This window comes from Psammomys obesus, unplaced genomic scaffold (assembly GCF_907164565.1).
Source record: "Psammomys obesus unplaced genomic scaffold, mPsaObe1.curated_primary_1811, whole genome shotgun sequence".
In the NCBI taxonomy this organism is placed as follows: domain Eukaryota; kingdom Metazoa; phylum Chordata; class Mammalia; order Rodentia; family Muridae; genus Psammomys; species Psammomys obesus.
Genome location: NW_026596030.1, coordinates 82,963 through 95,199, shown reverse-complemented (window position 1 = coordinate 95,199; position 12,237 = coordinate 82,963). Strand labels below are relative to the sequence as shown.

The window sequence follows — 12,237 nt, the reverse complement described above, 5'->3', positions numbered from 1 at the left end:
ACAGACACTGAGGAAATCCAAAGAATCGGTAGGTCCTATTTCAAAAACTTGTACTCCACTAAATTGGTAAATCTAAATGAAATGGAAAATTTTCTTGATAGAGTCCACTTACCAAAGTTAAATCAAGATCCAGCAAACAATTTGAATAGACTTATAACCCCTAAGGAAATAGAAGCAGTCATCAAAATTCGTACAAAAATAAGGCCAGGGCCAGATGGTTTTAACACAGAATTCTACCAGACATTCAAAGAAGAGCTAATACCAATACTCCTCAAACTATTCCACAAAATAGAAACAGGAACACGGCCAAGCTCATTTTATAAGGCTGTAGTCAACTTGGTACTTAAAGTACACAAAGACTCAACAAACAGAGAATTTCAGACCAATTTTCCTTATGAGCATTGATACAAAAACAAAAGAAAACTCAATTAATACAAAACCAAGAACACATCAAAAAGATCATCCACCATTATCAAGTAGGCTTCATCCCAGGGATACAGGGATGGTCCAACATATGAAAACACCTGCATCAAAGTGGCTGGATACAAAATTCAAGTTCCATCCATTTGCCTGAAATTTTCATGATTTTCTTGTGTTTATATGCTGAGCAGTATTTCATTATGTAAATGTACCACAAATTTTATGTACATTCCTCGGTTGAGGGACATCTAGGTTGTTTCCTGATTCTGGCTATTATGAATAAAGCTGCTATGAACATATTTGAGCAAATGTCCTTGTTGTAGCATTGAGCATCTTTCGGATATATGCCCAGGAGTGGTATACCTGGATCTTCAGGTAGCACTATTCCTCAACTGAAGAATAGATGAAGAAACTATGGTACATTTACACAATGGAATACTACTCTGCTATTAAAAACAAAGGCATCATGCAACTTGCAGGAAAATGATGGGAACTAGAAGAGATCTTCCTGAGTGAGGTAATCCAGATCCACAAAATCACACATGGTACATACTCACTTATAAGTGGGCATTAGCTGTATAGTACAGGATAACCCATACTACAATCCACAGACCCAAGAAGGTAAGTAACAAAGAGGCCCAAGGAAAGATACTTGAATACCACTCAGAGGGGGAAATAGAATAGACATCAGAAGTTGATGAAGAGAGGGAACTGGGTGGGAGAGGGTGTGGATCACATGTGGGCAGAGTAGGGGTGGGAGGCAAGAGGGCTGGGAAAGAGAAGGGAAACTGAGGGGATGGGCATCTCTGAGGCAAGCTGGAGACCTGTGACAGGGTAGGCTCCTGGGAGGATATGGGGTGACTCTAGCTGAGACTCTTAGCTGGGGGGACCTGGAGACTGAAGTGGCCACCTCCTAGCCAGGCAAGGACTCTCAGTGGAGCGAGGAGGGCACCAACCCACCCACAAAACCCAAAATTTATACTGCCTATAAGATATGCAGGGATGAAGATGGAGCAGATAATGAGGGAATGGCCAACCCAAGGCTGCCCCAACCTAAGACCTAGCCCATAGGAGAGAGCCAACCCCTGACATTCTTAATGATACCCTGCTATGTTTACAGACAGGACACTAGCATAACTGTCCTCTGAGAGGCTCCACCCTGCAGTGGATCGAAATAGATGCCGAGACTCACAGCCAAATATTAGGCAGAGCTCAGGGAATCTTATGGAAGAGTGGGGGAGGAGGATAGAAGGTTCCAGAACTCCTCAAGAAGCCCGATAAAGTCCACTAACTTAGGCCCGTGGGAGCTTACAGAGACTGAAGTAGCAGCCAAATAGCATGCATGGACAGGACCTAGGCACACAACACATATGTAACTAATGGGCAGCTTCTTACCTTGGAAACACGTTTATGTGCTCTTCTCTACGGCGCGAGATACAACTTTTCTGTTTTCTTCCCAACCTAGTTAAGAAAGCAAGATGTACGTGTTTTAGTTCTCAATGCTGTGCTTTGTGTTTCTGTTCTTACCTTGGAAACACGTTTATGTGCATGTAGGTTCTCTAGCAAGTGGAGTGGGGATTGTATCTGATATGGACTCTGTTCCTGCATTTGGATCATTTTTCGTAACTTGGCTGCTTTGTCTGGCCTTAGTGGAAGAGGATGTGTTTAGTCCTGATGTGATTTGATGTGCTAGGGTGAGCTGTAAGTTGAAGGGGCCTCCCCTTTTCTGAGGAGAAGGGGAGGGGGAAAAGAGGAAAGAGGTGTGGGCTGGGACTGAGAGAAGAGGAGGGAGGGGCTGGGATAAGATGTAAAATGAACAAATCAATCAATCACTAAATTTAATAAAATTAAAAAGAAAGAAATGGTCTTGCAGAGACCAGAGATACAAGGTGCCTACTATGGAAACACAATAAAGGCAATATACAGCCAGCCAATAGCCAACATCAAATCAAATGGAGAGAAACTCAAAGCAGTTCCACTAAAATCAGGGACAAGACAAGGCTGCACACTCTCTCAGTATCTATTCAATATGGCACTTGAAGATCTGGTTGGAGCAATAAGACAGCTAAAGGAGAGCATGGGGATACAAATTGGAAAGGAAGAAGTCAAATTATCACTATTCTCAGATGATATGATAGTACAGTTAAGTGACCCCCGCAATTCTACCAGCGCTCCTATCTCTGATAAACACCTTGAGCAAAGTGGCTGGATACAAAATTAACTCAAAAATATATCCATATATAATTATACCTGGGTGTGGTGGCACATGCCTGTAATCCCAGAGCTCTTGGGAGGCAGAAGCAAGAGGATGTCTGTGAATTTGAGGCCGGCGTGGTCTACAGAGTAAGTCTAGGACAGATAAGGATACACAGAGAAACCTCATATCAAAAACCAATATGTGTGTGTGTGTGTGTGTGTGTGTGTGTGTGTGTGTGTGTGTGTTCCTGGGTGTGTGTTGGCTATTGCAGAAGACCTTAGTCAGCCTCTTTTGTCAGCTCCATTCTCCCAGCTTCCAATGCATCTGAAGCTCTACATGGTCATTTTTATTCTGGCATGTTAAAAATTGTTTCTGGAGATGGGGTCTTAGTGTATAAACTTAAGAGTAGTGTGTCTGTCTTTCTCTGTGTATTTATGTTTGCCTGAATGTATGGCTGTAGTCTGTGAGTTCAGTGCATTTGGAGACCTTGCAACTGGAGTCACTGAAGGTTGGGGCAACCATGTGGGTGCTGGGGATGGAACCCAGGTCCTCTGTAGGAGTAGCCAGTGCACTTAACTGCTCAGCTGTCCCTCCAGTCCTAACAGTGTAGCCTTGATGAGTGGCCTTGACTGGAGTTGCAGAGGGTTAGGCAGCATGTGGTAGCTAGGAGACACACCTAGGTCCTCTGCAAGAGCAATGAGGGCTCTTCGCCACATAGCCATCTCTCCAGCCCACAAACTTTTGGAAAAGACTTTGTACATGTCCACGTTGAGACATTTGTATCTCACAGTCCTATTTTCTCTCTCGTTTCTATAGACAGTTTTACTGCAGCTCTGTGCCTTGTATGTGTAATGATTTAATGTATTCAGATAGTATCTAGGACTACACCTGGCTTGATTGGCTTAGTAGGATCTTCTTCAGTTACCCCCATATTTTTGATCACTTACTTCTAATCCCATCTTGGATGTTTACCACATTTTCCTTGTCCCAGCCTCTGTGGATGGACATCTTGTTTTACTAATTGGGTTTTCTGCTTAGTGCTACAGTGACCACTGATGTGGAGTACCTTGGGATATCTTGGGGTCCTTTGGCCAAATAACTGAGGTATAGTACAGCTGGGCCATATGGAAGATCTGTTTACAATGTGGTTTGAGACTCCTGCATACTCACTGCCACAGTGGCTAGACTGGTTTTCATTCCCATTAGCAGTGTCTAAGGGCCCTGTTGTCCACCTCCCTGACAGCATTCAATGCTCTGTTTCCTTTTCTTTTAAAAAATACTTTTATTGAGAATTCTATCATCCCCTCAACCAGCCACTCCCATAAGCACCCTCTCCACCCTCCCAACCCTCCCACCTGTTGTGTGACAAAACCAAAAGTATCTCTAGCAGGCACCAGCTTGCAAACACGGCTCAGGTAGGCCTGGCCCTTCTCCCATTTCTTCTTCCTTGCTAAAGACCTTACATTACATTCTTACAGCTAGCAACCAAAGTCTACTCTCTTACTTGGCTATGTCTTCTTCCTCAGGCTGACCACCAAGGCCCAGCTATCAAAGTATTGAAATCCAGCAATCAAAAGCCCCCTTTGGATCAAAACAAACCACCTTTTCATGATCAAAATCACACCTGCAAGGTTGTTGCTGTTTCCTGCCTGAGTCAGAAATCTGCCACTTTCTTTCTTTCCTTGCCTACTAAAGGATCCCTCTGTGAAGATAGATGTTTCGGTGCAGTTTGTACCTAATACCAAGGCATATAGGCAGCAATCCCACGTGTGGGTTCCTTCAAGACCTTCCCTGGGAATATGCAACAGACACATCTACTCACCCCAGAGAGGAGACTAACAACAAAGGAAGGATACTGCCAAGTCCAGCTTCATGGTCCAATAAGATGTACTGTTCTCATTTATAAGAACAAATGTGGGGGATGACTCACGAGGACAGAACTGACTGAAAGACAGCTGCATCACCAAAGCCCACCACAGCAGGGGTGACATGCTCACAAAAGCTAGGAACCTGGAGCACACTGCACAGCCTGGCCACAGCTCAATGGGTGGAAGAGTGTGCATTTTAACTTTCCGTAGGTCTAAGCCTCCAGGCAGCAAGCCTGTTTCCTGCCTCTACCAGGCAGCTGATGTGGTCTCAGGGCTGTCTTTGTAGCTTGTCTTCTCTGAGGGTGACTCTGAGCAGCTTGGCTTGTTTACATCTTGGGAAGAAGGAAACTGGAGAATCTTGTTAGAGTCAGGGACTTCCTGAAGCTCTTTGGAATTGTTTCCCTTCCTGTTGAAGGAGCTTCCCTGCAGGACCGGATGTTCCAAAATGAGGAAAGGGATACACAATGGTAGGGGACACCAACCAACTCTGAGGGGTAGTCTTCCTCCTTCTCCTCTTTGTCCTCCCTCTCTCCTTTCTCCCACTCCTCCTCCTGATCCTCTTCCTCTCACCATCAAGTTTCCCAACTTTTCTTAGTGGTAAAATCTGTCTTGGTTGATGTTTGACCTAACAGGGCTCAGCATCAGAAAACTGACTTTGCCCCTCCCAGCCGCTGTCAGGTGCCAGTATTTTCAAGCCTGAGGCGGGATTTCATTGTATGTCCCCTTCTCTGTGCTGGGGTTCTTCCTGGTTGAGCTTGTCAGCTCTCCTGCGTGCTGGCACAATCACTGAGTTCATATTGGTAACAGCCCTGTTGAGTGCCCTTGATGTTACCCACCACCTCTGGGTTTGCAACCTTTCTGCCCCTCATCCTTGAGATTCCTAAGTCTTCTTGGGAGTCCTAGTTTTTTTATTTTAACATTTTATTTGTGAATTTCACATCATGCACCCCAATCCCACTCATCTCCCTCTCTCCTCATACCCACCTTCCACACTCGTAACACCCCCTCCCCAGAGGGAAAAAAAAAATGTTGTTTTGTAAGCTGTAGTGTATCACAGAGTGTCCCACAGCAAGCCCTTTTGTTCACGGGTCTTTACTTGTAAATGTTCATTGCTATGACCTGTTAGTCTGGTAGGAGGCCTCTAGTTTCTGCTACTCCGTCAACGCTGGAACCTCACTGGGACTCCTCTTGGATATCCTGTTGTTCTTTGTCATGGAGATCCTGTAGTTTTGTGCAGGACTGGACCCTTCATGCACTGCTACAGTTCACCAATGGGCTAGATGTTGGGGTGGGGCAATTCAATCTGGGCCTGAGAGGCATCTGAGCTGGTCAGGCTGCTCGCCCTCCTGCCCTCTGGCTGGCTCACTAGCAACTCCTGCAAGAAGGGCTAGCTCTATCTTGCTGCCCAGGCCAGGTGCAGGGACCACTCTCTGGAGTGCTGCAGCAGGTGAGGGGCAGGCACAGCTCTCCTGCTCTCATGACCCCACAGGAGGTTCTCCCTCCTATCACAGGTGGTGAAGTAGGACGGGGGAGGGGAGTTTCTCTCCCTTGTCCACATCACCGAAAGGAAGAGGAGTTGTAGGGCCAGCACTTTCGTTCTCTTATCCTCTGGGCCAACTCAGCCTCCATTCCTGCAATGTGCAAGCCCACTCTTCCATGTACTGCAGCTGGGTATGGTTGGGTCAGCTCTCTGCTCTCATGTTTCCAGGGCCAGCTCTCCCAAGATGCCCAGGTGAAGGTGAGGCCAGGTCTGCACAGCCCTCAGACACAACAAGTGCTGGAGCAGCAGCCCAGACCAGGAACATTGGCCTTGCCTTAGGAGGTAACAGATGTGGAGCTTGGTGGCAGCACAGGACAGGGTCTGTGACATCACTGGTCCCAAGTGACATCACTGGCTACCCACATCAGGCTGATCCTCACTACCCTGCAGTCTGCAGTTCTGCCTCTTCATTGTGCCCATACCCTTCTGCTTCTCTTTCATTTCTCCAACAATACTCCAACAATTACCTGCTTCTCTTAGTGGTCTCTGAGTCCCAGGGTCTCTGAGTGTCTGGGATCATCTCAGGAGTGATCTCAGAAGTGCATTATGGCACCAGGCAGGGGTTATCTTGGGCATCATATTCTCCCCCACACCCCAGGCTTCATGGCACTGGTCATGGCTCGTTCCTTACCCAGACCAGCCTAGTGGCACACATGCAAGGGTCCTCCATCTGGGGATCACTGTCTGAGCCCTGAGGTCCAAGGTAGGGTTCTTCCAGTCTTAGGCTTCTTTCCTCTCCTGGGAGCCCATCTGGACCTGTGCCAAGATGGCGGTCATCTCAGGCTAGCTCCCTGCTCAGGCCCCATGGTGCTGGTCTGGTGGTCATATCAGTCTTGCTTTTTCTTTTCTTTTCAGGGAAGTTAGGCTACTAACCATTGAGATGCTCACAGGTTAGAACCCTGAGCTTAGACATGGCCTCTTTCCTCTCTGCCACCTACCTCACACCTGTGACACAGCAGCCACACATGCAGCGCTTCTAGGGGTACGGGTAATTCTGTTTTCCTTCTTTTCATTACTTCACTTCTTTAATCACTTTACAGCCTGATCACAGCCCCTTCCTCCTTCCCTTCCAGTCCCACCCTCATACCTGCTTCCCCTAATTTCTCTCCCTTTCTCAGTGAAGGGGAGGCCCCCTATGGGTACCACCCCAACCTGGTACATCAAGTCACATCAGCCTAATGGCATCCTCTTCCACAGAAACCAGGCCAGGCAGCCCAGCAAGGGGAACGGGATCCAAAGACAGACACCGGAGTCAGAGACAGCCCCCACTCAAATGTTTGGGGACCCAACTCATGACCAAGCTGCATACCTGCTACATATGTGGAGGGTGTCTAGGCCAAGCCCATGGATGCTCTTTGGTTGGTGGTTCAATCTCTGTGAGCCCCCATGGGCCCAGGTGAGTTGATTCTGTAGGTCTACAAGTGATGTCCTTGACCCCTCTGGCTCCCTCTATCCTTTTTCTTACTCTTCCACAAGACTCCCTGAGCTCCACCCACTGTTTGGCTGTGGGTCTCTGCATAAAAATGTCTGTAAGCACATCCAGAGTTCACACACAGAAAAGTTAAGGATTAGCAAAGGAAGCTGGTACATTTGGCTCCGAGCCCTTTCTACTGATCAAAATCAATATTTTGTGTCTAAAATCTAGAATACACAAAGAACTCAAGACATGAAACAGGAAATCAAGTAACACAGTCAGGAAATGGCCTAGTAAATTGAATAGTTCTCAAACAGGATATGTATAATGAAGTTGTTCAGCTGACTAGCCACCAGAGAAATGGAAATCTAAACCACATTGAGATTCCTGCCTTGTATAATATAATCACAGTGATTTGTCCTTCCTACAAGAAGTGTGAGCATAAAGGTAGAGCAGAGATGAGGGAATCCCCAAACAATGAGTGGTCCAACCTGAGACCCAACCCATGGGAGAGAGCCAACACCCTGTCACTATTAATCATACTGTGCTCTGCTTTCAGACAGGAGCCTCGCATACGTGTCTTCTGAGTGGCTTCATGCAGCAGCTAATGGAAACAGATATAACCAGAGCTCTATGAGCACGTGTGTGGGTTTAGACCATTGGGCTCCTAAACACAGGATCTGGCTTTGGCAACCTGCTAAAACTACCTGTCTGCTAGGGTGGTCGCTCTCTTCTTGTTTAATGTAGTGGACCCCAGAGCACGTTCATGGGCACGTGAATGGCAAGTGCTCCGTGAGCTACAGCCAACGCTCCCTAGGGCTTTAGAGTTTTTTTTTTCTTGTTTGTTTGAGTTTGTTTGTTTAATCTGGGAGGTGGAATATCAAATTGTAGATTTTTATTCATTTGGTTTATTGAAGTTGTTCATAGTCACTTTTCTTGATGCTGAAATTGTCCCTATTAGGCAGCTGCACCCTCTGAACGGCACTTTCCCCCGTGCTGGGACGTTTTCTTTCCCTGCAGTGTGACGCTGGGCGCCTGCTTGCATGGAGGATTAGTCATGCCTCTCCTTGCAGTCACAGTGCAAGACTGACAACAAGCACATGAGACAAATTATCTCAGTGTATCCTCTAGATCAGCAGTTCTCAACCTGTGGGGTTAGACCCCTTGGGGAGCCATGACCCTTTCACAGGGGTCACATATCAGGCATCCTGCATATCAGATATTCACTTTACAGTTACAATTTCAGTACGCATTTACATTATATAATGACTCAGTCTGCATTTACATTATGTAAGGAAAAATTACAGTTATGCAGTGGCAACAAAAATAATTTCATGGTTGAGGGTCACCACAACATGAGAAACTGTATTAAAGGGTCACAGCAAAACAAAGGGAGAGAACCTCTGCTTTACAGGGGTGATGGGAGCGGCTTGGGAATGAAGCTGTTGCAGTCTTGGGGGCTCTGTGTCTCTCCTTCAGTGTAGTCTTTCCTTCCTGAAATTGTTCTCCCAGAGCAAGACAGACTATGTTGGAAGGCAGGCTGTTCCAACAGACATTTCTTTCTGTTCTAAGAAAGGCCATCTGTAATCTCATAGGAACCCTGTTTTGCAGGCATTCCATCACCACTCTTACCTCCAGACCCCTCCCCAAGCTTCCCAAAGAGCTCCTAACTCCACTTGAGGGCACAGGGTAGGAGAACGCTGCTCATGCTCTGTGGCTCTCGGCTCTCTGTGGCCCTGCCCTGGGCAAGATACAGGTCTGGGAGCTATCTGCAATGCCATGTCTGAGGGGTCTCATGCCTCATTTGTTCACGACGAGCTCACTTGTGACATCAGTGTCTGTCCTCTGCAGTACTGGGAAAACATAACCAGACCCCATGCTACGAGTGTGTGGGTTTAGTTGGGCTCCTAAATACAGGTTCTGGCCTTGGCAACCTCCTAGAACTGCCTGTCTGCCAGGGTGGCCACTTTGTGCTTGTTTTCTGTAGTGGACCCCAGAGCCACGAGGCTTAGGAAGGACTCATTGGCATGCCAATAATCTGCCTTGTCTCGATGCCAGCACTGAGATGCGTGTCATAAGAACAGGAGGTCACCAGAGCACCATTTACACACGTCCTCCCACTGTAGTGGAAGGGCCACTTGGCCTCACCTTCCCTGGAAAGGTCAATACATGGACTCTGCCCACCTGGTTTTAAGCCCCAAGGGTGGGATGCTGTTTTCGAGTAACGGCTGTGTGCTGTGTAGCAGTTTTCTCTAAATTAAAACCTTCGATCTTGGAGGAAAGCTCATTAAGACACTGAGTGTGTTTACAGGGAGATAAAACAGTAAGATGTTCCAGGGGAAAGTGAAACATTCCATTCCTTAGGGAAAGCTCCTTAAGCCCAGGAAGAAAACAACTCAAAATAGCTTCAGGAAATCCAGAAATTGACCTGGTTCCTCACACACCCAAGCATACATAAATAGTGAGGACCGCTGAGAGACTCAGGTAAGCTGAACTTCCTAGAAAAGGCTCAGACCAACCAAGCTACTGAAAAAGGACTCTCTCTGGCCTGTGGCTGCACGCCACTGGTGACATAGTGCACTCCAGCTGCTCCCCCTGCTGGGATGGGCTTTGGTGAGAGCGGCTGCCTTTGAGTCGGTTCCGCTCCGGTAAGTAACCCCATAGAACTCGTTGGTTCACCAAGCAGGACTTTTGTGTTATCCCTACTTCAGTCTGTCATCAATTCCCTATCTGAGGAGAGCGGACACTGGTTCATTTCCCCCAGGAATACCATCACGCAATATAATTGGCACTCAACAGGGACTGGCAAAACCAAGGATGACTGGGAAAGGAGTGATTATATGGTCCTAGCTATGGGTTGCGAGATATGCAACTAAGGCTGTATAGCCTGAGGGAGGGTAGAGCATGGGGTGAGAGACAAATGGCTACTTTTCCCTATGTGGCTTGGGATAATATATGTCATCTTGTTATGTCAGTGGTTGCATGACACACACAATGGATGCTGAGATACGCAACCAAGGTTGAGTCCTCTATCCAGAGGAAATGTCTGGATAAGGAATCTGCAGAGAAATCCCAATGTGGCTCAGGCGCACTGTTTGGGATAGTGTCTTTGGTATGTCAGCGGCTGCGAATCCCCTAAGGTGGGTACTGAGACACGCAACCAGGGCTGAATCCTCTACCCACAAGAAGAGTGTGAGCAGAAAACTTTCCTCCTCGCAGCATAGGATGGTCTGCCTGCCTAACGAGTGAGGTCCAGTGAGTGTACACAGAGATGCTCTTAAAAAGGTTAAAGGTTTAAGGTAGATGCTGTGGTCTCTGAGAGTAACAAGTAAGGAGCGAGGGTCAGGAGGCTCAGCAGAAGGTATGTGACCACTGCTTTGTGTAGCATAAAGACGTTTGAGGCTGAGATGGCGACTCGGTGGGAATTTGCTCGTGCAAGAAAAGATGACACAGAGATGCTGTTATGCCGTTTCTTAAAATGAGCAGGATACAAGGAAAGTACTAGTCAGAGCTGTGCTGAAGAGCCCTTCCCAGATACAAATGTTGGGAACAAGCAAAAGAAACTTATTCTAAGCACTACCGTTTCGTTTTCAGACTCCATGTAATCATAGGGAGAAACTAAGTTCAAGGTCCGAGGCCCTAGAGAAGCTGGGGACCTCCCAATAGCTGAACAGCTTCTGCTGTAAGAAGTCAGTTGTCTGTGTCCAGACTTCTAAGGGACAACTTATAAGGAGACAGTTGTCTGAGTCCACACATCTCAAGGACAACCACTCTATCTTGCTGGCACGGTCAAACAACTTCATGTTCCCAGGCTCAGGGACCTACTCTTATCCTGATTGACGGAAACTCCCTTGCCCAGCCCCTCATGTCAAAATGATTGAGCAATTCTACAGCCCACCCTGCTCCCCCTTGCTGTATTGTTTTCACCCTTTAAATATGCAATTCGGCTTTCCCCTAGGAGAAGCAGTTCAGATCCTGAACTGGTCACCTCCCTGAGCTCAGAAAATAAAGCTTTCACTTTAAGCTGAAGTGAGCTTTCTCAGCTTCCACCCTGAACCCAACACAAGAACTTGGAACCCATGGAACGAGTCAGACAGTAAAGAAAAAAATAGATTAAAATGATAACAAAAGAACTAAAGAGGAAAAGTGATGTGTGATGTTTGTTCACCGGGTCAGGTGAGGCTTTGCTCATCCAAGAGTTGACAAAGAGGTGGGTTTATCAGTGACCTCAGTTCTGGGGTGTGGAACTCTAGTGGCTTTGGTGAGTCCCATGACAAAGTGGCTCAGGGGTACCTGCAGTGAGGACCATGTAGGGTGGCTGAAAGCCCCATGTTATGTTGTAGATTTACTGGCATTCTGTTAATCTTAACAATATTTGCAGCCAGGCAATGGTGGCACACACTATAATCCCAGCACTTGGGAGGCAGAAGCAAGCAGATTGCTGTGAGTTCAAGGTTAGCCTGGTCTACAGAGTGAGTGAGTCTAGGCCAGCCAAGGCTACACAGAGAAACCCTGTCTCGAAAAACAAACAAATACCACCACCACCAACAAAAGGAAACAAACCAGGTGGATTAGGTGCTGATGACATATTCCAAGTAGAAGAGTGGAAATAAGACTGGATCCGGGGACCATGGAGACCTGGCAGCTTAGAATAGTAATGGGTTTGCCCTGTTTGGATTAGCAGTTCCCTCCAGAGCCCCAGCTGGACAGAAGCCATCTGAGGGGCCCTGCTCTTCTCCGTGTTCCAAGGAAAGATGATCAGAAGGATTAACTTCTGATGACTTGGTCTGGCAGACCA

General features: G+C 47.1%; 1 long non-coding RNA gene and 1 other non-coding gene across 2 annotated transcripts in view; both read right to left on the bottom strand.

The window, feature by feature from the left end:
- Positions 1 to 2,041, bottom strand: part of LOC129686708 (uncharacterized) — a 3,510-nt gene extending 1,469 nt beyond the window's left edge. The window contains exon 1 of the long non-coding RNA XR_008721684.1: positions 1,816 to 2,041. This is a non-coding gene — a long non-coding RNA (uncharacterized LOC129686708). The remainder of the gene's footprint in view (positions 1 to 1,815) is intronic.
- A 4,840-nt stretch (positions 2,042 to 6,881) lies between these two features.
- LOC129686710 (small nucleolar RNA SNORA17) lies at positions 6,882 to 7,012 on the bottom strand. The gene has a single exon (XR_008721685.1). It is a non-coding gene; the product is annotated as a small nucleolar RNA SNORA17 (small nucleolar RNA).
- Positions 7,013 to 12,237: the final 5,225 nt, after the last annotated feature.